The following is a 26,452-nucleotide window of genomic DNA, read 5'->3' as shown; positions in this document are numbered from 1 at the left end:
TGCTGCAATTAAATTGAATTATATGTGGTTTCGGGCCAGAAAGGTTAAAGAGTGATAGATTTTTAATAGCGTACAATATTTGGATTTCTTTCCTGTGAAAATTTGCAGTGTGAACTGCTGACCCCGCATTTATCCCCTGATAAGAAGAGACTTCATAAGCATTCTGAGCTTTTGAAATTGATGCACTCTAAGGTTCAAATATCTCCACGGTTTAATGTTTAAGAAACATGAAGTAGAAAGAGAAAAGAGAATTTGGGGCTTTCTCATACTGTTGCATAACCTTTTCCTTCCTCTCCTTGTCAGACAGTGCCTGGGGCAAGCCTGGAGTTAAAATAGCCCACATTTTATCTTCATTCTGGAGACTTGGTCTCCACTTGTTTTTATCCTGCCAAAAGCTGTCATTTTTCTCATTTCTTTTCAAATTTGTTATAGTAATTAGTTTTCCTCTTGTAATTTAAATATGTTTATATAAATATTTCCGAATGCATTTATAGTATTTAGGCAAAATAACTGAGATCAGGAAAGTGAATTAATTCAGACTTAAGAAAATAATATTTTCTACCAATAAGAGAATGTTAAAGTTGATAATTCTGATGTTATCAAAATGTATTATTAGTAATCCTTAAACGCAGGCAAAATGATGCTCAAAGGGGAAAAGCTGATGATAATTTTGTATAAGGAGCTGTTACTAAGAGATTTGATCATTAATGTAGGTGACTAAAATTGGCTTATACCTTGAACAATCAGCTTCCCTTTGCTCCGTGATGTTTTTTTTAACTTTAGAAGCTGTATTTCTAGGTAGAAGGAACCACCTTGGAAGTAACAGACTATAAAAAATAAATAAGCAGTCTTTTTGCAATGTCTAAGACAACTATTTTCACTGACGCAAATTACATCTCATAAATGTTATCTATGTTTAGTGGGAAAGGAAACTTTAATGAACATAAATACTGGAAATAGGGAAAATAGCTTTTTTCATAAAATGTCTTTTCTACTTACTTTTTTCCCATTTTTACAGTTTATAGACATGTATACATATATTTTACCTACTTGTGTATGCACATGCATGTAACATTTGTACTCATGTATCTCTATCTCTGAAGATAATACATTTTTCATCATAGAAATTCTTCATACACACAAAAATCAAATAAGGTAAACAAATAGATTTTACGCTATCAGGAAGTCTTAAGACAAACTGTGAAGATTTGAAAAGGAACCAAAGTAGGAGAATCTGTCTAGACAAATCAGCTAAAATGAAAGAGTCCAGAAATGCTTTATACAGTTATTTTCCCTGAAATACTAAAAAATTACTGATTTTTCCAGATCTAAAAAAGTCTTTAATTTTGTTCCAGCATTTGAGCCTGAGATGGTATAAGAATAATTGTATTTCTTCCAAAATAGAAAATATACTCGTTCATCTTTTTCTGGCTTTGAAGGAATAAAAGATGCTTTTAAAAAAAGGAAGTTTGGATGCAGCCCGTTATTTTTCCTCTTAATATTTTAGATGGAAAAATTAAACGATAAATCTTTTTTTAATACAAACAATAAAGCTATTTTTTCATTGGCTTATGTGGGTGTGGGAGACAGGTTTTTTTTTTTCCACATATTTTATCTGAATTTCATTGTAGGATTTCCTATATTTACCATAATAATTCCCAAATTTCTGTAGACTGAGTGGCTTAAAAATCAGGATTTTATTTCCTCACAGCAATGAAGACAAGAAATCCAGGTTCAACACGCAGACAGGCTTAGTCTCTCTTCTTGCCTTAGAAAAGGTGTCTTCCCTGTCCTCACGTGAACTTCCCTCTGTGACTGAGAAATAGTCTGCGTTTTACAATTTTAAAGAGCATTAACCATCCTGCATTAGGGTTTGTAATGTAACTTCATTTAACCTTAATTTCATCTTTACAGACCCTAACCTCAGACATATTCATATTAGAAGGAAAAGCACTTCATCATATGAGCTTTGGGGAGACACAGTTCAACTTTTAATATCAACCTTTTTTTTTGTACTTGGGATCAAACTCATGACCTCACGCTTGCCCATGCAGGCACTTAAGCCACTGAGCTAAACCCTGTCCTTACCATGGCATTTTTTCTGTCATATAATTTTTTTTTTTTTGGTACCGGGAATTGAGCTCACAACTTTGCACTTGCAAGGCAGACGCTTGTGCCCCTGAGCTAAATCCCTGGTTCTATCATATAATTTTATTTCCAAATTCAAATTTTTAATGCCTGTAAACAATGCTAACTTCAATATTTTAATGCTCATATTTATGTTTGTGTAGTATTTTGTGTATGCAACTCTTCCCATCCATCAAAACCTAAACTATAAAACAAAGATTAAAATATAGCTTATACATACCTTCAGTATTGAAGTGTGTATTGAATATGTGTGTAGGTACTGTATTATTTGTGTGTTTCCTTGCTTAAAATTTCTCAGTAACTGCCTTCTGCAATATTCATTGACATCCTTTGCAATTCTTCTCTAACAATTGCTTACTTAAAAATTCATGCTACAGCTTATCTAAAACTTTCACCTTTGGGCTGGAAAGCTGCTTTTCTCCTATATGGATATTGCAAACTTCTCAGAACGGGGTTACACAATTTTACATTTCAGCTGATAAAGTCCTATACTAAGCAAGGTGAGTAGAGGAAAGAAATAAATCTTAGTTTCTCTAAACTGCATACTGTTTTCAGCATGAATTTCAGCAGAATGATTATTTATCCACACATCATTGCCCTGGGTAGTACTCTGCATGGTATTTTTCAGAGAGAAGGTTCAAATGTTTCAAAAACACCTAATACTTATAAAATAGAGGTGACGAATGTATGCAGTTGTTCTCCAGACATTTTGTGCACAGCAGTGTAAATTTGGGGTAATCAAATCAGGAAACATAGCCATAAAGCAATTTCTTCAGACTTAACATTCACAATGAAAGTAATATATTCCTGAATTCAACAGTATGTGTGTGTGTGTGTGTGTGTGTGTGTGTGTGTGTGTGTGTGTGTGATCGAGGGCTGCTGCTAGTTAGCTGAATTGTGGTTATCATATCGGGAATCGACTGAAGACTGATATCAAAGATGAAGGCAGCCCTCTGGAAGATGAGACCTACATTCAATTGAATCAGAGAAACCTATAATAAGTAAGATAAAATAGAATATGTTTTACTTAACTCAGAAATACTTCATTCTAGCTTCCTGCTGTATATTTTTAAGCGCTTGTGATTATGGATAAAAATTAAAATGTACATTTTATTTCTGCTTTTATTTATGTTTTTAGGCTTAAAGGACAGTAACAAGAGAAAGATATATAATTGCCTAATTTTTTCAGGTATTTAGACTGCTTCCTGAGGTTAGGTGACAATTGGGACAGAACTAGTTTTATATTTTATTCATATACATCAGTATAATAGAATCCTAAATGCAGCATATTCCAAAGAAAGTTTCCCCAGGAAGCCTCTACCTTGTTTTCTTGCCAAACTAAAGGTGGCTATGCTCTGAAAGATTCCAAATGTGCCGAGAATTTAAAAGCGCATGGTTTTCAGCACTGCATTCAAAGAGCCTGATGCAGCAGAATTCAGTATAGGTCTATTTTCATATAGGTCTGATCTTGCATTGAATTAAACAACTTAACCATCAGTTTATTGAAAAATCTGTTCACATATGCATTTTTAAAAAATGTATGTTTCTTATTTGCTTGTATGTATGTAACTTATTTGTTTTATTTAGTAGAAAAACATTTTAACAGGAGAAAAGGCAGCTTAGTCGAAAATGTATGGAAGTCTCAAATGCAAGTGCAAAGCTAGTAAGAGACTTCATGGGAACTGGAATGTTACGTCTTTTATCCTTTCCCAGGGCCAGCTGGTTTTGAGCTCTGCTTTTTTTACTGTTTCATTTTATTCTTTCTGCAAACCACCTACTGTCCTCACTCATTTCCTCCTGTGGAACTAGGGACAGTCTGTCCCCAGATGATAGCCTTACTTGAAGATTCTACTCTTACAGAGTTTCACAATTACATATCAAAATTTCTGTATCTCATTTCCAAAATATCATTGCAATGAATCCAATGATCTGCTTGTCTAAGGTTTCTAGCCCTGGATAATTCAGCTCAAATCAATTAATTAGGCCAGGCCTGAGTATCAATGCATGGACAGAAAGGACAAACAGAAATTTTTAGTGCCTGTTCACAAACATTTAAAATTGTCTTAATTGGAAATAGGTAAATTATATGAATGAAACTCATCTTGAAAAGTTAATAATGTTCAATGTATTTGTGTTTTTAATTTTATTGGTTGAATACTGTAGGAGAAACACAATGATAATTTGATTAGTTCCAAAAGAAACTTGATATAATTTATTCAAACCACAAATGTTTATTGATCATTTAATATTTACCACACAACGAGGCAGGAAACAAAAACAAGAAAAGGTGAGAAAGTTTAAGTAAAGTATGTATTAACTTTTGATGAAAAATTAAATTACAAAGAGATGATATCAGTATATCAACTGGAGTTTGATAGCTGGGGCCAATGTTAGTTTACGAACTGTAATATAGTTTATGAAATGTAACATGCACTTTATGAATAGTTTATGAAATGTAACATATGCAATTCTAAAGAATTATTTATTTCTATCATCAGTTTATCTTTCTTACTAAAACTATGTATGAGTTTCAAAGAAGGATCAAAATAAATATGTTGCATTATGTTTTAGTCTAGTATCACAATTTTATCAATGTATCCATTTGCTAAACATTTAAATAAGAATATTACTCTAGGATTATTTTTCCTTTCTATTTATAACAACTTCAAATGAGTTACTTGAGCAGATTAGAATTTTTGCTCATTGCTGCTATAAACATGGATGTGCATTATCAATACTGTGTATGATTTTAATTCTTTTTGGAAGACAGCAAGAAAGGAAATACTGGCTCAAATTGATCTGCTACTCTTAGTTCTTTGAAGAATTTCCAAGACGTTGTCCACAGTGGTTGCACCAGTCTACGCTCTTGTCAACAGTGGAGAAGAGTTCCTTTTCCTCACAGTCTCAGCAGCATTTGTTATTGGTTGATTTTTTTTTTTTTTGATGATAGCCATTCCTCCTAGCGTGACATGGAATCTCTACTTTGCTTTAATTTGCATCTCTGAAACAGCCTGTGATGCTGAATGTATTTTCATATATTTATTTACTGTTTGTGTTTCTTTATCCGAGAAATATGTATCCACAATTGCCCATTTTTGGATTGTGTCTTTAAATTTGGGGTGTCTGATTTATTTCAATTCTTTCTGTATTTTTGATGTCTTTTAAAGAACAATTGGCTCTGATTTTTTTTTCCAGTCTGTGGATTGTCTTTGCCCTCCGTTGATTTTTTTCTGTGCAAAAGTTTTTTAATAAAATAAAATAAAGTTGTTGATTATTTGTAATGTTTCCCATGCAATTGGAGTTTTGTTCATGAAGTCTTTGCCTACACCTGTCTTCAAAATTTTTGCCCATTCTCTCTGCCAGCAGATTTAGTATTTCTGTTTTAATGATCCATTTTGATTTTAGTTTAGTGCATAGCAATAGACACAGGGCTGGTTTGGTTTTTTAGCTTGTTTGTCCAACACCATTTGTTATAGAGGCTTTATTACATGGTAAACATGTTTTGCTTCTTTTCAAATGTAAGATGGCTGACTGTGTCTGAACTTGTTTCTGCCTCTGCTAATCTGTTCCACTGTTCAGTTCTGTTTTGTTGTTGTTGTTATTGTTTTTTGTTAAACTTTTTGCCAGTACCATGCTGTTTTTAATCACAGTAACTTTGTAGTATAATTTTACGTCTGGGGTTGTGATATCTCTGCTTTGCCTTTGGTGCCCAGAATTGATTTTGCTATTCTAAGTCTCTTTTGGTTTCAAATGAATTTTAGGTTTGTTTTCTCTAATTCTTTGAGATATGCTGGTGGTATTTTGATTGGGATTGCGTTCAATCTGTATAATGCATTAGTTAAATTTGAATTATATGCTAAATTTAATTTAAAATCACTTCGAATAAAGCCACCATACTTACTGTATGCACTTTTGGTTATTGTTTAAGGTTTCCACTTTTCAAACTTCTGAATTTTATATTTAATATGCATTTTACCAACATGGGAAGTAGTATATTTCTCTTTCACTAGAATTTTTAAAATTTATACTATTTCCAATTGGTGCCCTTTCAAAGGAAGTTTTAAATTTTATTAAAATAATTATGGTGTGCTATGGGAAAGTGAAGAAAGACAATGCAGCCTCCTTCTTTAAAAAAAAATACCTCTGCAGGTTAGCTTTATTCAGATTCAGTAGCAATTTGCATAGTAAGATATCAATAGAAATGAATCAAAAGTTATCCTATGTATTCTTCAAGTTATTGTAATATCTGAAAATATTTTAAGACTTGATACTGACTTGTAAACATTTCACCAGTCATGGACATGTCAATTTACTAATATATGTGTCTTCAATTTGAGCATTAGTTCTTAACTGGCAATATCTTAGGGGAAAAAGTTACTGTAATTCTGTTGAGAAAAAAAGATCTATCTTGAATATGATAATAAGTACACATGATTAAAAAATCAGTTCTAAAATTTGTCAGATATGAATTTTCAAAATCCATCATTGCTTACAGAGACACTCAACATGTCACAGGTTACTGACATCAAATTAGCAACTTAAAGATTTAGCTTTGAAAAATAACATTATGCAAACCTAAAATAGTGACTTATTTTAGAGTTTAAAATGATATAATATAAACCATAAAATGTTAAGCTATGGAAATATTGTATCACTCTGAAAAGATGTCATTTAAAAAGTATTCACATGGGGATAAAGCTGGAAATGTAACCTGGAATAAGAATAACTTCAAAGCCAACAGAGATTTTAAGAAAGGTTATATTGCATATACAGTTTGGAATACAAAGCGTTTGTGGAAAAGGAATACTGTTTTTGAACTTGCCTGACTTTCAATTTAAAGTGATTCAATTGTTCTCTAAGCACTAATTGTACTGTTTGTTTACTTTGAATGGAATTAAATGAAATTAAGTTTAAAATCATATATAAATAAATTTTATATGAATTTGGAAAAAAAAATATATATATACTCCAACACAGGTCAGGATCAAGTAGATTTCCTAATAATGAGGTTGAACTGTCCTGTGAGCCCATACATTCTTTCAATATAACATGCACTCAGACACTTGAGACCAAGACTTTATTGGTTATTCTACAAAAGGAAACAATTTTTTTTTAAAGATGAAACACATGACCTTACAATGCAAGAAGAAAAGAAAATTTCTCAGGCTTTAATCAGTCTCAAATGCAGTCTGACCTTTGTTGTAAGTGAAACTACTTTCTTCTCTTTAATAGATTTACAGGGATATGGTAATTCTTTTTTTATGATGCTACATTGAAAGAATGACAAGAAGAGAAAAAGCTCTAATCACAAAACAAAAGTCAGATAATGGAGGGTCATGGAGTTTATAAAGCATCTTGGTAGTTTCCATAGTGATTTCACAGCACAAAAACTGTGGTATCTAATCACTACTGTGAATACAAAGATGAATCCTTAATAAAACAATCAGTTTATTAGATTTTAAGCTGACACAATTCTTTTTTAAATTTATGTTTCATTCTCTTTGTGTAGAATATTCACAGTCAGGAACTAATTAAATTAAAATTATATATCTTTCTTTGATTTTTAGTATTTATGAAATCTTTAGATTTAGAAAATTAAAACGTATTTATTATTATTATTGCTCAGGCTTTATATGTTATTTCGTATTCTATTAGCCTATAATCATTCATTTAGCCTAGTGGAAGCTTAATAATATATGTTTAAAGATTTGCTTTTTGTCATTTATTTAAGACCTCATACATTTATCAATTTTTAACTTTTAATTAAGGATTTAAGAAAAGTGGTTTGTTCAACATAATTATAAATCTGAACATTCAGTCACTTTTATCATGCCCATGTTCTAAGCTTCACGTACGAAAATGAACATGTATATTGATTTCTGTGTACTGAATCGGTATTTCATCTCTTGTGCACCATCTGGGAAGAGATTTAGAGAGGAAGAGAAAATAATTATTGCTGCTTATCTTTATATTATTGTTTTATTTATATATATTCAATGAAGTTGAATTCACCATATCTATGAGATTCCAAACTCTGAAAGTCAGTTATGATTATTGACACCAAGACTCCTGTTGCAGATGGGAATCTCTTCTCTATTTCTATCACAATAATGTAAAGGTAAGGATACTAAAATATATTTTAAGCAATTGTTATTCATCAACCAAGTCTGGACAGCCAAGGAAGCCCATTTACAAACCAAATACATTAATCATTGTTCAGAAACATGAATAAAAAGGTAAAACTCTCTCGCATATTTTGTGTAAGGAAACATTTAACTTAGTCAGAAAAGCTAATAACTAGAGAGGGAAATGAGGTGGTGTGTTTGAAGGACAGCGCACAGTTCTATTGGATCCTCTGAAAATGGAGAGAGGAAGTAGGATGGGAGACAGGCTGTGGCCACCACACAGGTAACATTTTAGACAATGAAAATACATTACTGTTCCATTATATCTATGATGGCCTGCCACTGGATAGTTCTAATTGTGGCAACATTGAAAAAGGATAGTTGATAGTATAAAAGTAGTAAGCAAACAGAGTCACGGAATTTGTTAAAATAATATAGAAAGATGATAGAAACTAGAATAGTATAAAATCTATTACTCCAGGATGAGATTTGGACACATTTTTTATATGTGAATCAACTTTCTAATGGCTTAGATATGCATTGTAAAGGAAAGGAAAATCAATGTCACATAAAATTAATCAAGTTTGTATTTGTTAGCATACAAGAATCCACTTTTCCTTTTTGAGTTGAGTGCATGAGTTTTTCTACAACATTGATTTAAAAAGCCATAAACTACATATGAAATTGTAGCATTGTCATTTATTTCATCTGTCACAGGTTTTTGTCAAATATTTATGTATACATACATATATATATATATATACTATTTATATATTTGTGCACATATTTACACACATTTGTATCTACATATGTATATGTATATTCTAATTTTTTGACATAATGTACTCTTCTATTCATTTTTTTGACTTTCTCATTTTAACTATTCCATCTTCATAATAAAGCCTTGATATCTAGTAGATCAATTTCTCACTGTCCCATCTGTTTTCATATTTTTGTCTCTTCTTGAATGCTCATATAGATATATGGGAAAGAAAAAGAAGGAGAATCTCAGGATCTAAATGAATTTCCAACAAAATGGAGCTTCAATTATACTATTTACTAATTCATTGATAAGTAGTAACTTACAAAACTCTTTCATCGTCCTATGATACTTAGCTACACTTATTCCACGTTTTACTAATAAATTTTGTATATACTTTTAAATATTCAGCATACATGATTATTAGTATACAGACATTTTCCTGTGTGTTCAACTTGTTTAGTCAATTATGTAATTTTAAAACTTCTTAGTAGTTCAGTAAAACTTATTTATGGGTCATAGCATAAAATTTTCGATAATAATTCAAGACAAAGATACAGCATTTCAGGTTTTTTCATTTACTAAACTACAAATTCAAATTTTTCTTTACTAAATAGACAAGATTCAAGAATGAAAAGCATCATACTTACAGAAATGTATTTGCACCCATGTGTATAGCATCAGCTTATAATAGCAAAATCTTGAGGACAGCCCAAATGCTCTTTGACCAAAGAACAGATAAAAGAAAATGTGTTTTTTTGGCAATAGAGTACTACTCAGACATAAAGAATAATAAAATTGAGATATTTCTTTTTTACAAAGATTTTAAATTTTATTTTAAAGAGTATAAATCCCAACAAAAAGAAATAATAAAGTCAATCAAAACAAAGTAATTAATGTAGATACAAAACTTCAAAACAGGATAATCAATGGTGGCTACTATAATATGTCTTACCTTGTGTTCACTTTGGCAGCACATATACAATACATGTTACCATATTCAGAGTAAGAAGTTCCATACCATTAGCCCTAGTAAAATGAAACAAAATATAACACTGAATAAAACAAAACAATAAATCAGAACAAAGCAGTGAGAATAACATTACACATTGTTTTCTTCAAAATAATTGCTCAGTTTTCAGACACAGTGATAGAACAAAACAGTACAATGGAACAAAACATTGCATTTCAAAAGCAAGATGGGGGATATTCCCCATAGTTGGTATGATGCACACTGCCATACTCCAAGTAGATAGGTGCCCAGACCACTAGCAGCAGGCCCACAGAGTCAACCAAACAACAGGAGCTCTTATCCAACAGCATGGCAAAGTCTGCTTCATGGGATGGGGTAGTTTGCCTTCTTGAGATGTTTCTAGTAAGTAGATATATATACATAAGAGTGACCACACTCTGAAGTGAAATAAAATGGACATATATATGTGTACACATCCTGTTATCTCCCTGGTGTGAGAAAGTGTAAAAGAACCAAAGTGTACAATAGAAAATATTGTTCAAAAAGAAAAAAGAACTAGGAAGGGAGAAGGAGGAAAGAAAGAAAGGGAAAAGAAAAAATATGATAAAAAGAGGATAAAATAGAAGCAGGCTTTGTAAATAATGAAGGAAAGGGGCTGAAGGGAGAAAAGGTATTGAGAAAAAAAGAGGAATCAAGATATATTGTATATTGCTGGGGGTTTAGCTCTACAGCGTAAGCATCTGCCTGGTAAGTGTGAAGTCATGAGTTTAATCCCCAGTACCAATAAAAAAAAAAAAAAGAAAGAAAAATAAGATATATCATTGCCAAGGTTTATGTCTGTGGCCCACAGCCCTCATGAGTTTGCATTGTGCATTTGTGATTGGTTCATTGTCTACCGTTCTGATTGGGTGTCAGTGCTCCACCCACATAGGGGTGGAACCAAGATGTAATGTAATGGCAGGAAGGAGGCGTGGCTAGCTCTCTTGCTGGTTTCCTCCTTGCTGTTTGCAGCCCCCATGAACTGTAGCCTGCCTGCCATCCTGCCTTGGAGCCAACTGAGTATGGACTGAAACCTCCAAAAGCAGTAAGAAATAACCTTTCCTTTCCCAACTTTGGGCTTCAGGTATTTTGTCTCAGTGATGGGTAAAAAGTACAGGTAAATTTCCTATGATAAATATGATCATTAGGTATATTTGAATTGTTCCAATAAGCTTATTAAAATAGAATACATTAATTAGGGAAGATTTAATAACAGGAAAAATATATATGCCTGAGGTTTTTCAAGAAAATACATTTGACTTACAATTAATTTTTAAAAATTGTCAATTAGCTTTTATTTTATATCCATATTTACTAGTTGATCAAAATTTTAAATTCTTTAAGAGAAAATGTTTAATTCATTATTATAAATTTCAAATTATCTGCTCAACTATGCTTTTTCAATCGTAGTGTTTGTGTCTATACCTGCTTTCTCACATACTGTGCTTGTTCATTCAGCTAAATTCGTTGATAAGAAAGTTAATACAAAATATCCCGTAATGAGGAGAAAAGGATACACAGCTTTAGAAGGCATCTCATGCAGAAGACTCTCTTGAGCCAATTTACTAAAAAAGGAATATCTGAAATTTAGTACAAAAATGTGACTCAGAGTACTTCTTCTTCCCTTTGTATTTGAGGGGTTGTGCTTTGGCTTTATAATCCGTGATTTTAGAACTGTCTTGTATGCCTATCCAGAAAAGCCTAGAAATACCTGAATATGATGAGTAAAGGTTATATTTAAAGTAAACCTGAAAGGACTAGGCTCTGAAAGAAGAATAATACACATTTATTGGGAAGTTGGAAGAAAAAGATGCTTAAGTGCAAATGAAAGTGGATTTCTAAATTTTAGTATATGTGTTGCCAAAGTGAGCACTGAATTTCTAAATTTTATAGTGACAAAACAAAATAATTTTTCTCTAAAAACTATCTTTATATGAAGTTGCTGCTTTTATTTATGAATTCTGACCTCCTGAGGGAATAGTTGTGGAAACTGAAGCTCTTGAAAAGCTTCTATGTGTACTAGGAATTTGAGAAAGTGTCTCAGCTCCTTGAAAAGTGAGACAGGAGGATCATAAGGTTGTGAGACCATATTACAAAATATAAAAAGCTGAGGCAAAGTGCTTGTTTCGCATACAAAAGGCCCTGGGATCAATCCTTACTACCATTAAAAAAAAAAAAAAAAGGTACGGATAGAATCTATTGCATGTTTGAGAAGTCTGAACACTAGAATGGATAGAAACACACTGATGCATAGAAAAGTAATTAAGTCATGTATAATCAAAATGTATGTCTCCTCGAAGTAATTGGTTGAATGCTTAGCAGTTAAAAAAAAGATAGTTTAACCATAAGACAAAGGGAGCTAACCAAAAAATAGAATGTGAGCTGAAACAACAAAACAAACAGATTTTGAATGGATAGCAGTTAAAGCATCTGAGGGGGAATTGATTCTGTATCTCTGTAGGCAGGTCCAGAAAGAAGGCATCTTAAAATTGTCCCCTTCAAAGAAAATATCTGTCTTCTGCCCTGGTCAAGTCAGGGACTGTAACTAGTAAGAACTGAAGAAGACCAAAGAAGAAGGGAGCAGGACAAGGGAAGGGGCCACATGATCGTCCATGAACTCATCAATTTCATCCATCACAGATTCTGTCTGGCAGAATAAAGAGGGAAGCCAGACTTCTCAATGAATGGTGAAGTTTTGATTAACTTGTTGAAGAGAATTTTTAACTTACTGAAATGAACTTATAATTTATTAAATGATCACATATGCTCACAAGACTATGAAATACAAGTTGCCTGAGAATCTTGGGACTTTTCTAGAGGTTTTGCTTTATTGTATAAAAAAAACAAAAAACAAAAAACTTTTGCTTTTCACATAAATTTTAAGAATGTAAGAGAAAAATAAGCTTTTTTAAAATAATATCTCGCTTCAAAAACAAATTCCATTCACTTATTTACCCATAACTTTTCGATACTTAGAGAATTGCTTTGAATGTGCTGGAAATTCTCCCACAATTAATTAAAATTAGGGATTTTATATCCAGATATATAGATTTTTGTTTTTCAGAAAGTTTTATTTTTTGAGTTGATACAGGTATCCCTGTGATAACAGGAATTCTTAACATTTCTCAGGAAAATCTGGTATGAATTTACACAATCACAGTTTACTCCAATAAAAAATATGATAATAATTATCCGGTAATGATGTTATAAGATTTCTTGTTAAAACAAATGAATTAGCACATCATGATCATTCAATTTACACTGTGGTCCTTATATTAGTATAGGTGCTACAGTCAACTTCTTTAGTCAGTTGCCTTGAACTACTTAAATTTCTACAGATAAAATAATTTCAAATTATCTTTATTACTTGGTGTTCACGTTTTACTTGAAACTTTTCACTTAGCTAAATAATCAAGATAGAAATTTTAGAATTAAAAATATAAATTGTCAAGTGATTGAAATCTGTACACAATGTTACATTTTAGATAATTAACTTATTAAATATGGTTTATTCTATCAATTACACACTGGGGCATTTCCAAAATAACAATATAATCAAGAATAATGTATTTTTAAAGATTTTCTTTTTGGTTGTGCTAGGAATGGAGCTAAGGTGCTTATGTTCATCAAGCAAACACTCTGCATTGATTTAGATCTTCTGCTCTACCATATTAATAATTTGTGGAGATATAATGTGCCGTTTTAATAAAGTATATGCTGTGTAATTATCAAGCAAAGAGAATTAAAATATCCATCACCTCATACATTTATTGCTTAGACATGAGAACATTCAAAGTAGTCTTTTAACTTTTTAAAGATATATATCACATAGTGTTAGCCATAGTTGCAGAACGTAACATATGTAATCAATGATTCTTCCAAATCATTCTTCATATCTAATTGTAAAATTGTACCTTTTCACCAATATTTTCTTATCTTTCCTCACCTCCGATCATCTACAAGTACTGGCAATCACTGTATTTCAGTGATTTCAGCCTCTTTAGATTTGAGATATGTGTGAAAACCTTTGGTATTTTTCACACTTTTGCCCAGAAATTATTTTACATCAATTAAAAACAAAGAATAAAGTAAACATTTGCACCCAAATATAATTTGCAGAAAGAAAACTACATAACACAAAAGCCATCAGGTTATGTTAGTGATTCAGTTGTCTTGAGTTAATTCACAAGGTTCATTCTCTCCCTTTAGCTCCAAAACATGGCTCGTAGTATTCTGATTTATTTGAAAAAGTCAATTTTCCATGGCATTATTTTAGAATTTCAGTAAGGAGCAAAAGCATGAGTTAAAATTATGGATTCAAAGATTTTATTTCAAATTAATAAATAATTACATTATCATTTGAATTTCTCGTTACTATGTAATAACACATTTTATTGATAAGAGAAAACTAAAGATAATCATTTATTTTAAGCAAATATATTACATCATGAAAAGAATTTATCATAGAAAATAAATTTAGAAGTCAATCTCTGAGACATATATCAACAATATAGACATTAATAATTTTTAATGTTAAATAAATTCAACCATCATTATGTTTGATCCAAAATACTCCACGGAAAGTTTTGCTTCTATTGCTAGTTTTCACCCTGTGATGTTTCTCTGTGCAGTTCAGCAATTGCTAACACTTAATGGCAAAGTCCTCTTACTGTATGAGCTCTGGCTAAGGGAATGCAGTGTGGCCCAAGATTCCAAGAGAAACTGTTTTGAACGTGTATGGCAGAAAATGGATGGCTTGAGGGCCACTGATTTTAGAGGCTGAAAGAAAGGGATTAGGAATTTCAAATAAGGTTAATCACTGCGCTTACATTCCTCATAGGTTTCTTTGAATTTATAGCCGAGATTTTCTGGTACTAGGGACAGGATCATGTTGTTCATTTGTTACCATTGTATATTTAGCTATATTTGTTATTGTTGTGCTTTTTTCCCCATTTTTTCAGGTATGATGAAAAGATTATGCAAAGGAAGGAAGCAAAAGAAAAAAAAAGCATACAGGAAAAATAAAGTTACTGACTAGCAGTAATGTATAGCTTTGGGAATAAACTAACACAACTAAGTTCTAGGAGGTTTGTAACTAAAAAGCAAAAGCCATGTTTTCTGGGCCTTTTAGAATCGTGGTCATAATTCAAGAAACAATTACAATTAAAACAGGATTTAGAGGTGAATCCTTTTGTTCAACACCAGTGTCTTAAAGTAGGGCATGCTCTACATGGAAAGATGCATTAAAAACTATCAGGAACCTTAACCAGCACATTGCATACAAAAATATTTTTATATTAAGTTTATTATAATATGGAAATGCATAAAATTAAGGACAAGTATATACAAAAACTTTATATTAATAGTTCAAAGCTAACCTATTAGCTTGCAAGCGTAACTGCAGAATAAAGAACAAGTTTTAAATTTAATCTACATTTGCACACTTAATTCACCTCCTAGGAATAATAATGTGGCAATTGTTATATTATTAAAGAAAAGTGAAGATAACTTTAATTTATTATAACCAAGCTAAGTGTTACTGCTGTTGAAGCACTTTTGTGTAGCTGGTTTTTCATTATGCACTCTCACAGTCTGTAAAGCAAGAAAAATGTGTTATTTGAGTGAATGGATTCTACTTGAAGACACCAATGTCATATTGCTGTAAAATTAAGCTTTGCTAATCCAAACTATTCTGTTTACTCATTTGCTACTTTAAATGGCTTACGGTGTTAGAAATTTATTTTAAATAACAACTGGATTTGACCAAAGTTGTTATGACTTAAAAATATTTTAAATGTTATTTAATGTATCAGAATTTAAAAATTGGGGCTGGAGATTTACCTCAGCGGCACAAGCACCTGCCTTGCAAGAGGGCAGTTGTGAGTTCGATCTCTGGTACCGATTAACAACAACAAAAAAATAATAATAATAATTTAAAAATTAATACCAGAATATTTTTGCTGCTACAAGTAAAATCATTCGTTTGTATATGTTTAGAAATTTGCTTTTGTGTTTTAATGTACTTATAAAAATCTTCATTTCTTGTACTTATATAAATCTTCATTTCTTGTAATAATTTCATGTGTCTTAATATTTCATCATTTAATTTTATTTGTTTCTCTATGGGTTTGTTTTGGTGGTTTCTTTTTGTCATTGAAATTCACATTTACACACACACAAATGCAATGAAAAGGGCAGAGACAAACCAATGTATGCTTGCTGTAACCATTAATGTAGATGGCCTCAGGTCAGCAATAAAAAGAAACACAGGGAGAGTGGATCAAGAAACAAGATCCATTGATATTGTATACAAGAAACACATTTAACTAGAAAGGAACTAGAAAGGAAATTCATAGACTAAAAATCAAAGGAGAGAAAATGATTGTTCCATGTGACAAGAAACCATTAAAAAAAAGGCAAGAGTAACTTGCCCATCAACCACAGAATGGATAACAAAGATATGGAACATGCAGTAGAAAGCTACCCAGCTATAAAGTAGAATAATGCCAAGGCTCCTATAGGTAAACTGACACAATTGGAGATCATGTTCATGGGTGAAACTCTTCAAACTCATATGCGTGAACCCTAACATAAGAAACAGAAGTTGTTAATGGGATCCAAATGGAAAATAATTAATGTAGGAGTAATATGGGAGGAAACACTTGGGAGGGAAAAATGGTAACTACTGTTTATTTCTTATTGTTTTGAACTCTTGTGTTGTTTTCACAGTTTTGTTAGGTCTGGCTTTGTTCTGTCATGTTTTGTTAGATTTTACTCTGTTAGAGGGTAGAAGCATCTATTTTGGAAAGAATGGCATATATTATGGTAATCATGGTTACCTATAATGTTGCTTTGAAGTCTTGAAATCATTCATTTGATTGGTTTTATTGTTTTGTTTGATTTTATTATGTGTGATGGTATAAAAAGCTACTTTGAAGAAAACAAGACATTATGGCAGCCATTGCTGATTTATTATCATCTTTTTTTGAAGTCCTACCAAACTTTTATTCTTCTGTTTTGATTGGTTCTATCCTATTCTGTTTTGACTTTCTTATGTGTGATGGTATAGACAACTTTTTTGAGGAAAATGAGAAATTATGGTAGCCTTTGTTCATTTCCTGTTATTTGGTTTTGAAGTCCTGTAATGCTTTAATTTTTTGAATGGTTTTATAATATTTTATTATGTTTGATATTATTGTGTGTCAAGGTATGTTCAACTATGCTGAAGAAAACAAGAGACATTATGGTAGCTAGTGTTGATATCTGGTTGTCTTGTTGTGAAGTGCTTTGCTGCTTGCATTGTTCTGTTCTGATTTGCTTTGTTCTCTTTTCTTTTGTTTTATTACCTTTAAAATAAAAATAAAAATGAAATAAAATATTGACTCAAAAGTAGAATTAAAAGTGAAAAAAATAAGCATTTTAAATGAAAATACTTTAAAATTTAAGAAAATATTTTCCAACAAGAGGATATCTTTTTCCTCAAAATTTTATTATACAGAATATAATCAAATATCTAAAGGGCAACATGTGGCAAATATTTTGTGTCCTTTCCAAGTCTCTAGTGGTAATTACATCTAATATGTTGTTAGAATATTTCTGTTTGTTCCACAATTTGTAGGAGGAGAGGTTTATTTTGGCTTACAGTTCATAAGCTCCAGTTCATGGCAGAGGGCGTGGGCTGAGAAAAGCCACTCACCTCATGGTGTGCAGCAGGCAGATAGTCAAAGGAGTATTGTGGGAGGGAAGCTCCCTAAGGGATAGGCCCACACAGACACTCCTCTTTGGACTCAAAGGGCCTTGTAAGGGCAAGTCAGCTACATTGCCTCCAAAGTACAATCACCTTACAAAAGCCCCACCTTTAAACCCAAGAGGCTTTAGGGGACATCTAGATAACACACATTGTGTTATTTACAATGTTTTGTGGTAAGATTCCTTTTCTTGTTTGAATATAGCTATGTGGAAAATTACAGTGTCGTGCTAGTACCTCTTGTCTTTCACTTTACAACTTTATGTTATTTTTCTTGAGTTAGTCAAATGCTTACAGAAACACTGAGATGGAACGAGACCATGGGTCACCAGGACTGAACATGGTCCTATATGTCTTCTGAATGTATGACATGTTTAAGAAGATCTTCACAATACTGAAAAATAAAAATAAAAGACTAGCCCAGTGGCTCTCTGGAAGGCCAAAGCAGGAGGATTACAAATTCAATCTCAGCCTGTAGAGTTTACCAATTTAGCAAGAACATTTCTCAAAATAATAACAATAACAATACCGTGTGTGGTATATTTTTGTTTGGGGGTTGAAAACTTTGGGATCAATCCAGTACTGCCAAAAAAATCATATATTTTTGTCTAGCAACTTAATTTTGTATTTACATTTAGTCATATATTCATTTTACTATTTTAATATAGAATTTGAAGGCCCTTAGTAATTGAATTCTATTCATTTTATAGTGGCTTGTGAAGAAATTATTCTTCACATCAACTTATATTATTATTATTTTACTTCTTGTTCACATGGATTTTCCTTTCTCTATAACATTAGTTGGCTCTAATTCTATGATACCAACATGAAAGTATAATTTTTTTCTCTATAAAAGCTTATAGTAAGAAATGTAGTCACTTAAAGTCTGAGAAAATCAAAATCAGCAAGTTGGATTCCTGCTGACATATCTCAGCTGGAAGATGAATGATGAGAGAGAGAGAGAGAGAGAGAGAGAGAGAGAGAGAGAGAGAGAGAGAGATATTCTTGTGCTTCCTTTTACAAGAGCATTAATCACATCATGGATGTTCCATCCTTGTGGGCTAATTATCTCTCAGAACTAAGGCTTCAGCATACAAGCTTTGGAGAGAAATGAACTTTCTGTCCATAATTGCTGCTACTGAAAGTCTCTAAATTCTCAAAACTACTTGATAATATTGTTATTAATGCATAACTCACATGCCCCCCTCACAAAAATAAGGTAGTTTATATATTATCCTTGAAGTTTAACTTTGCTTTTACTTGAATTTTGTTAAAATATTTACATGTTAACATTTATCATTAATTCTAGAAAGCTGTATATTTCTAAAACTATAGTTTCTGAAAATCTTGTTTTTTCTAGATTTGTTAGGAACTCTATCTTTTTAAAAAATAAAACTGATTCTATTTCAAAGGCATCTTAAACTAGAAGGATGATTTTGAGGCTGTAAATTATTGCTTTTTGAGTAATCCTATTGTTCCTTGTTCATTTTACTAAGTCTTTAGCTTATCAGTATTTTCTATTACATCTTTTGTTTAATTTAAATAGTGCATTTTTAAACACAGATTGCAAGTAGTTAGTGAATATATTTGAAATAAAGTGTTGACATCACTTTTGTTCACTTACTGACAAGACTGTAGGGCCTTAATTGTTTCTTAGCATATTTGACTAAATTAATACTTCATCTAATATAGAGATATTGGTAAACTTTTGCTGCAATTATTTTGCCAAAATACATTATCATTTTTGATGTAATTCTGAATCATTTTTTTGAGAATTTCATACCTGGTTTTAGAAAATAGAAAATAGTCTCTGATATTTATTTGAAGCTCCTACATAGAATTCCATAGGTGTTTTTACGATAAATATTTTTAATATCTTGCTATGATTTAAAGTGGTTTGGTGATATAAGTGAATTGCAAATTAGATGACACAAAGGAGTAAGAGGAGATGAGCACGTTAGCATTTCTTTCTGAAGAACTTCACTTAGTAGTGCTGCACTATGGTGAGAGTTACTGTTAACTCACTGTGTAAATTGAGTGAGAGGATTCCAACTAAATGGGATTCATTCTGGGTCTGGCTGAAGGGATTTACTGAAGATTTGCTGCAGTTTCTTGTGTGGTGACGGCAACCACCTCACAGCAAGTGCACTTGCTGTCTAGAGGTATAACAGAGAATTGAAGAGGGAGCCTCCTATTCTTCAGAGGAGCTTCAGTCTTCGCTGGCACCTTAGACATCATCTCCTTGCAGACTCTTCAGCCTCCTGATGTGAACTCACCCAGGACACTACAGTGAGCTCAGGCCTTCCACTGGATCCTTTGGGTCTCCAGTGTGGACAGCCCTTTGCACTGTACCTGACACTGTGGGTGGCCATTGTAAGCCAGTTTTGTAAATTTTTATATATTTGTATACCTTGCATTAAATCTGTTTTTCTAATAAGCACCGACTGATGATGAGGGAAGCCATTCCTGAGAAAGATAGAATGAAAATGTGGAATGAGAGGGGCTCCTCTGCTCATGGACACTGATACCTTTTGCTCTTCCTCCGTTTGTGTTCACATTAACACTGGAAACGTGACAGTTTCAACTGTGAAACCAAGAATTGTGTTTTCAGCCATTCTGTGTTTATATTGGTCAGTAGGGAAAGGAGTCAGTGAGAGAAAAAGAGAAGACATATGTTATTTCTAAATAATTCAGAAAGAGTAGATGTTCCTTTTAAACTTTTTTGGGAGGCAACAGCAAAACAAGGTCTGGGAGGAAGGAATGCTTGCTCTCAATGTCATTTATTTATTCAATAGATAACAACTAGTCTGTAATAAAGGAGAAAATAAGTAATAAACAGAGACAAAATCATATTAGGTTTTTTGGTGTTTCAGGCTTTCCATTAGAAATGCATAATCTCATCTACTGTCTATGAAATTGTTTTGAACATTTGGATGAAAACCGTGTGTGACCATACATTTTATGTGTCAACTTGAATAGATCATGGGAGCATAGCTATTTGTTCTAATTTATTCTGGGTGCTTCTTGAAATGATAGTCTAAATAAAGCAAATTGCTTCCTGTGCTAGTCATATTTTCCTTGTTGGGACAAGGTTCCTGACACACATAATTTGAATGAGAAATGACTCACTTTGAGTCACGATTGGAGAAGTTTCATAGCTCATGAATAACTGATCACATGACAGTGGTCCAGGGTGATGCAGAACATCACAGCAGAAAATTTCAGGAGGGAAACTGTTCACCTCATGGCAGCTTAGAAGCAGATAGAGGAGGATGAGAACCACAGATGAATGGGGCCTGGGAAATATACAGAGCATCTGCCATACACATCTGTATATTCCAGTTAATATACTGAGGCAAACATGCTTATCAATTTTGAGGTTTTGTGAGTCAACTTTCCTAGGCTAAATTTTACAACTGTTCCTGAGAACTTGAGCCTTGAACTTCCATAGCTAGCCTACAACTGCTTAAAATAATTTCTTGTAGTAAATCTCTTACTATATGCTGCATTGTGATTGTGTTTCTCTGGGTTGAATGATGCTGACTTCATACGAATAATAGAGAAATAGAATAGTAAAAGTAAATTATCTGGATTATCTTTATGTTTTCTGGAGTTACTTTCCTACTCTGACTGCATTTCAAAGAAAAAAAAAAAAGACTCACAGATAAATCTATAACTATATAGATAGATATAGTTTGCCATAAAGAATTGCTATAAATGACACATTGGCACTAATATTCATCTCTTTATTTTATTATTTAATTACTTATCTATTTGTGGTGCTGGGATTTGAACTCAAGGCCTTATGCATACAAGGCAAGGACCCTTCCACTAAGCCACATCCTCAGCTCTGTGAATACACTTGATGTATCATTCTTGCAACTTTTTGAAAGCATTACTAGAGGTTCTTTATGATGTTTCAATTGCACTGCTATTTCCGCTTTAATCTACTGACTTTGGGGAAGAGTCATACAACTGGTACACATATTTGTGAAAAGAGTAGGTAAGGATACAATACAATATTTCCATGTGTCTACTTTTCTGTTACATAAAACTTGGCAGCAAGAGATACTGTCATTTTAGTCATAATTTGTAGTCTTTGATAAAAAAAAAAACCTGCCAGAACTGCTTCACAACGTGCCATGTTTGAAATTGGGGGGAGAAAATTTTGAGTGGGATTAATCGTAATGTATCTTTTAGCATAATATTTAAAAATTAAACATAAACATAAACATAAAAATTTAAACATACACCATATATTTTGATTATGTCCAGTATATAACAATCTTTATATATTAACAGTCAAATAACTAAAGAATTCATGCTTCTGAGTAACCACATATTTGCTTCCTTAGAATATTTACTGAAGGTGAATAACGGAATTCTCCTAACTCCACTGAAGATACTACGGTGAGAAAAGAATGTACTTTGCTCTACACATTCCCAGCTCACTCCAAAGTAATGATTTGAAATTTTATTTTGTCCTGAAAGAAGTCCTTATCTTGGCTGTCCACAGAGAACAATGCTCGTGCGTGAGTACTATGGTGTAACTTCGTGAAGTTGCAGACACTGAACTAAAGCCTGATGAATCTTCCTTAACTGCGGAAAATCTCTTCTGCCTCTGTCAGGGGAGGTTAGTCTTTCTTTGCACTAAGAGCCTTAATTGTCTCTCTAGAGACACTTGAATTTCACAGCACTTTTTATACCTCAGGACTTCTCTGCCATCTCTCTTTTTTCTAGATGTGTAACATGAGATGTAACCTGAATAAAAACCAGCAAGATTCAAATAAGAGGTCAAAGTGTGACCCAGGAGGAGGTGTGCTTCATGTCAAGAGAACTGCATGTTTTCATTGATTATTTTCAAAGATATTAGGGAACATGAATGAATGTTGGATAATGATCAAAGACACATAAAATTGGATGATGTGAATTTTGATATTGCTCAAATAAAGAGATTCAATTTTTTTAACTTTGAGGAAATATTAAAGGCTCTAACAGTTTATCCAGTTGTCTGAAATATGAACTTAAAGATGGTTTGCATATTGAAACACCATAGTGCTTTGACATACTGTGGAGTAACAAACACAATGCCTGAAGTGATTAAATGTTAGGATGCATTTATAAGTGAAGACCTATAACAGTCACATCAAAAGAGTAAAGAGATACTTATGATACTGACTGTGTGAAAATTAATTTGTGCAGAAACCCCAGCATCCTTGAATTACTCAAAAGTCATCTGCAGGGAAATCCCACACACTATGATCAGCCTTCTCTGTTCAAGACATTACAATTGGATATGCATAAATTCAATGAAGATAATGGGATTCCAGGATGCTGGGAGGCAAGTAGAGTGCTCAATCACTAGTTACAAGGCTGCTGTTAAGACTCTAATGGATGAGACAGGCAAAGAAGCAATAAAAATGTTCTGACTCACAAAGGCCTGATGTACTGGCTAGTTGATTATAGTGTCCCTAAAAAAGAAACAAATGAGCAGTCTGTTACATTTTTAACTTTTCAAGTCTATCACTGCAGAGAAACATTTAGAACATTGGGCCCTTTTCCCCCAAAATATCCCTTTTCTCTTGCCAAGACTTGCTCATTTAAGGGCACATTCTCAACAGAGAGAATGTCAAGTTACCTGTTATAATAAGGATTCAGGGAAGCTGGCAAACTGTAAGAGCTGCCTTCCTGCCTGTATATTAATCTAGTTATTCCTCAAAATGCTGGTCATGCAATGGAACAAATATTCTCACTGTTACGTACTTTATTCTGTAAAACTCTCCTGCTTTGAAGTAGACTGTGGAGTGAGCAATTCATGTAATTGTTGGATGATGCTGTTGTCGGATATCTGTCTCTGGTGAATTTTTCCTTGTGGTGTTGTTGTTCTATACACACCACCTATGATGCTTAATTGGGTGCTGTTGCCCTGCATACAGTAGATTGGATACTTGCATACTTCTTGTGGGAGACCTGTCTTACTTTGAAGTTGCAATTAACCCTTGGCTTTTTTGTTGGTGCCTGTTATTAAGTCTTGAAAATCTAATTTCTCACAACTCATCTTCAAATATTTCATCAGCTATGACCACGAAAATTGGAATGAAATTTTTATAAAGTCTTAATTAAAATCACCAAATCAAGGAGTTATGTATACTTAATGATTTCTTAAAACTGATCGTGTTTGTAGACTCAGAACTCGATGAATGAAGTAAATACCAGAATTATTAGTGGAAGAATCCTGATACATTGTCAAAAACATATACTATTATTTTACCCAGAATTATCCACAGAGACATACTGCCTTTTATTAGGATGACTGTGAGTTAGGAAAGGGAAAAGATTATGAACTTTACTTTGGATTGTTGTAAATTGTCTTTAAAATGATGCTAAATTCAGAATATAAAGACATGATTTTCTCTTCAGTGTAGAGTTTGACAATGTCAGCTTATCATCAGGCTCTGAATCAGATTCATCCCACAGCATTCTTAGTAGTTGGTCAAAATCAGTATTACAGTTATTTTCCTCTGTTCCATAATGAATAATTACAATAAACTTATCTAACATCTGATTAAAATTGGTAGTGGAAGTTAACAGAAAATCAACATTATAAATTTTATCACTGGAGTGAGGATTATTTTGGGAAGAAAAGAGAGAAATCATAGGAAATATATAAACAAAGCAATAGTGAATTCTTGATATGAATGCAGAGATTAGCTTCACCATCAAGGACTTACACTAGAGGTAATGAATCCAATCATAGGTACTTTCATCTCATCCATTTGTACCATGACAGAAACATGTATGCTGAACAAGAGCAAATATTCAAGAAAAACTTGAGCAGTCCATATCCAAATTGTAAATATTCTCAGATGAAGTTTCAGTGTCCAAGACTGTCATGAATTGTACATAGTGGTGGATTTGACTAATCAACTTTATTAATATCTTTTTTCAAGATGAATTGAGCCAATGTGCTTCCGTGCAGCAAGGACACTCTTACGACTCAGTTATACTGCCTAAACATTACATAACTCTAGTCTCTGTACCATAGAGAGACATAATTTACTTTCATCTCCTGTACGTTAAACCATTTCATTACATTGATGATATTCCTGGCTAGACATATGATAGGAAGAAGAAACTTGTTTTTACATATAAGTAAGTTGTTTGCATATCAGACAGTAGGAAACATACCCAACAAATTATTCTTGGGCTTTCACCTAAGAGGAATTTCTAAGGACCAAGTGGTATAGTGCTTGTGAAGACATCTCTACCAAAATGAGGATACCTTGTTGCAGCTAGGGCCTCTGCTAACCAGAAGACCTAGTGGGTCTCTGGATTTTGATGACAAAATATTCCTCATTTAGATGTCTTCTTTTGGAGTGTTTCAGTGATAGTCATAAATTCTGTAAATTTTGATTAGATCCAACAAAAAGAGCGATTGCAACAGGGCTAGGGTACAACTGAAGCTGCCTTGTCCCTTGGTTCATGGGATTCAATATGTCTTGTACAGCATGAAGTCTGACAGAAAATACATTATTTATTTATTTGTTTATTTATTTATTTATTTATTTATTTATGTCTTTTTGAGTCGGGTTTTTCTGTGCATTTCCAGGTGGCTTTGAACTCAGTCTACAGCCCAGGCTGACCTCAAATTCATAGCAATCTTACTGCCTCTGGCTCCGGAGTCGTGGGAGGCTCACCACCCTCAACAAATATGTTATTTTGAAGTCTCAAGTACCTGCACATAAAATATAATACAAGTCTTTAGAATATGGAATAAAACTAACCCTCTGCAAATTGCTATTTTCTTTTTGAAAATGAAATTTTGTTGATCAACTAGACTTCATTAAAAACTCACTCTTTACTTTCCAGTGGGAAAAAGTAGTTCTGTGTAATAATTTGGAAAAAGAGGTTCTATGAAGTTTTAAACTGCATGATATAAATTATATTCCTTTACCTACCAAAATTTCTTATATTGCCCTACTTAATTACAATATTAAAAGAAATGAATATTATTGAAGGTAAGACTACTCATTCATATGAAATTTCTTTTTAAAGAAAAATATAGTTCAAAACATTAATTATCCCTAAAACATTATTTAGATTCATGGAGTTTTTGACTCCGTTAATTCTTGAACAAATAAATTATTCTTGTATTTGTCAAAAATTGAGATAGTTGAGAAATAACGTACAACAAAAAAAAGTAAATTAATTTGATATTCTAGATGAAATGTGTCAATCTGCCAAAACTCATCAAGTAAAAGTAGACAACCAGAGTTGTCATGTGTCTGCTAAATTAATAAAATGGACAACTAGTATTCTTCAAAACAGAAAGCCCCAGGTCAAGATGAGCTTGTTGAGAAGCCCGTCAAGCATTTAAGCAACAATTTATAATAACACTCTGCGGTTTCTTCCAAATGATAGATATATTCCATATTGCCAAAATTACAGTGATACAAAAAACAAAAAAGATATTATGATAAAAGAAAACTAAAGACCAAAGTGATAGGGTGATTTGTACTCAATTTAGAGCAGCACAAAATATTGAAAAGAGGAGGCAAGTGATAAGGAAAGAGTTTAATGGGAAGGAAGGGAGAGGGAATCATCACAAGGAAGACTGTGGGGGGCTCCTGCAAACAAAGGGCAGGTTCTGCATGTACAGG

At 32.6% G+C, this 26,452-nt stretch overlaps 1 long non-coding RNA gene across 2 annotated transcripts; it reads left to right on the top strand.

The window, feature by feature from the left end:
* The first annotated feature begins 3,022 nt into the window (after positions 1-3,022).
* LOC134473974 (uncharacterized) lies at positions 3,023-24,078 on the top strand. Of its 2 annotated transcripts, none has more exons than XR_010044490.1 (4): positions 3,023-3,149; positions 22,148-22,202; positions 22,284-22,425; positions 22,533-24,078. It is a non-coding gene; the product is annotated as an uncharacterized LOC134473974 (long non-coding RNA). The 2 variants fall into 2 exon arrangements; XR_010044491.1 differs by lacking the exon at positions 3,023-3,149 and adding an exon at positions 11,003-11,090.
* The last annotated feature ends 2,374 nt before the right edge of the window (positions 24,079-26,452 follow it).

This window comes from Cavia porcellus, unplaced genomic scaffold (assembly GCF_034190915.1).
Source record: "Cavia porcellus strain 051 isolate PalLab524CR breed Dunkin Hartley unplaced genomic scaffold, mCavPor4.1 scaffold_29, whole genome shotgun sequence".
Classification (NCBI taxonomy): Eukaryota; Metazoa; Chordata; class Mammalia; order Rodentia; family Caviidae; genus Cavia; species Cavia porcellus.
Note: the sequence above shows the minus strand (reverse complement) of the source record. Positions and strands in the feature narration are given on the sequence as shown.